This window comes from Penaeus monodon, chromosome 17, assembly GCF_015228065.2.
Source record: "Penaeus monodon isolate SGIC_2016 chromosome 17, NSTDA_Pmon_1, whole genome shotgun sequence".
In the NCBI taxonomy this organism is placed as follows: domain Eukaryota; kingdom Metazoa; phylum Arthropoda; class Malacostraca; order Decapoda; family Penaeidae; genus Penaeus; species Penaeus monodon.
In genome coordinates, this window is record NC_051402.1 from 39,606,367 (window position 1) to 39,608,866 (window position 2,500).

Below are 2,500 nucleotides of genomic sequence, written 5' to 3' on the forward strand. Positions count from 1 at the left end.
TTGTTATTTATTCAAGGGGCGAGAGGACATCTGATTGTTAAGATCTCTGAGAGGGACGATTGGTTGGCTATGATATGTTGGCAGAGTAATTGAGGATCATAATGCGTTGAGTCGCTAGAGGTTTTAGTGATTGGTTTTCGACTTGGTTTTTCTACATTTAAGAGCATGGTTAAACGGTTAATCATGGATGGCTTCTGTGTGAAGTATAATATCGGGTATGTTTGTTATTATAACATCTAATAAGGACAAGGTATTTTCTGTAATCCTTATAGGATGTTTTAATTTATTTTTATTGATTATCCCATCTAACTTTCCATTTGTTTTATTTAGGGTGTCTGTAGATTGTGCCGACGGGAAGGAAGGATACATACTGCCTACATATCCTCTACTGCCGTATTATTGACAGATGTGGAGATCTTATTTGACTTAAGGGTATCTCTCACATATATGCAGACTCCAGCTCCACGACCTGTACCCCATCACATCATCAAATGAAAGTTTGGAATGCTGATAAAACTGTTTGATATTTCTTGGTGAAGCCAAGTTTCACTAATACACAAAATGTCAACGCATCTCTCCTTAATTATCAATTCATCAAGGTCTTCGAAGTGACCGAGGTGGGATCGTGCATTGATGTGCTTTATTCTTACAGGCGTCTTCTGTATGCGTCACACAAGTTAATTCCGGATTAAAGTTTGATCAGTTCATAGTACGTGTACCAAAGATGCAAGTAAATCTGCTGTTTTGCATGAAAGAGCGAGTATCTGTGTAATGGCAATTAGCATTCGCCCTCTACATGTTTCATATCATACGCTGATGTTGATAACGATTTTTTTGCTGCTGAGAAAAAAATATATATATATACACATATAAGCTAATATTTCATTATGCCGACATATACCTATGTCAGTACAAATGAAATATATAAATCTCTTAAAATAAACCATAAATTTTTATAAGCAACTGAAATGAAGGTCTAAAGCATTGGTTTATAATCGTGGGAATTTTCTATCGCGATTATAGCTTTTTCAGGATGTTGCTGTTGCTTCGTTCCCCATGGCGGTTGCGGACGTATCAGCGTTGTTGCTGGGCGAACGCTTGCTTGGCTCCGGACGAGGGGAGGCTGGAGCGTCAGCAAGGTGAGTCTGTAGTGAACGGCTTCGCGAAACCTCGTCGTTCACTCCAGGAGGTATAAAACCATGTTCGATATCTCTTCTCACCTCCACCTCTCCGACAGGCCTGGAATAATCTAATGGTTCAAACAAAAAGAACTCGAGGTGGCAACACTCCTGTAGGAGCCACAGCGTGGCGAAGTTTTGCCCTCCCCACGCGTGGAAAACTATGAGGGGGGGACTATTGCATTACAAAGAGTTCCCTTGCATCTCCAGACAGAATGCAGGACCTGGACTTCGGTCGCTGGCACTTCGCCGAAGCCGAGGGCGAGCCACTTATCCCGCGAGTGAGGAGGATGCCCGCACATGGTGTTGCCACAAGCGGCTACCGTTTTTATTTGTATATTTCTTTCAAATAAACATATGTATTTGTATGTCGGCACCAGTCACTCCTAAACCATAAAGAAAGTCATTGGGTCGAATCCTCTTTTCTTGTATTTTAAGTATTTATCATATTTGAAGTTTTATCTTTTTTAAGTCTCCACAATTTTATTCATTTTAATTCAAAGCTTCAATAATTTAATTACTTTCTTTTATACAGTTTTATTGAATTCTATTAATTTTCCCGATGGTTCTTTTAACAAGTTCTTTTATTTATTTATTTCACGTCAGTAACTTTTTAAGTACTTTTATTATATAAATATTATGATTTTATATTTAAGATATAATCTTAACGTAGTTTTTAATTATTCTAAATTCTAAAAAGAACCACTTTTTATAAAAGTTCCCCGCGAACGAGTTAACGTGGGGAGGCCTACAACAAGAGCCGGGGGATTCGGGGATTGGTCTTCGTCCTGCCTGCAACTAAGGAGTCCCCGGAATGGGCCTTCCTTAAGATAAGTGGTCGTGTTGATATATTTTACACAGGAAGTGAGAAACATTTGTGGAGATATTTATTCGGAAAGTGACCCTAGTGATTTGGTGCCTTTTTCTTATTGCATTTTGATGTCTGTGTGTTTTACAGTTCTGTTTTACCGTTTACTGTTTTACTGTGCCAGTGATTTCTATGTTCGTGTTTTTTAAGTTTTTCTGTTTTACTGTGCTAGTGCTCTTTATGTTTCGGTATTTTTACTGTCCGTTTTATTTTAATAAATGTTTTATCAGTTATACTTTTATATTACCGTCTCCCTCGCAAATTGTAAAAGGAAAAAGGATCTATTCATTGAACCCGTTAACCAGTCCTTTTCTAAGCATTAATTACGCTACTCATTGCGTTGGAGAGTTCTCCCCGCACACGCCTCTTCTCGGCTACATTCACTCTTACCGACCTTTAAATTTTCGCATCCAACACCTACACCATACACACACGCTACATTCACGCTTGCACA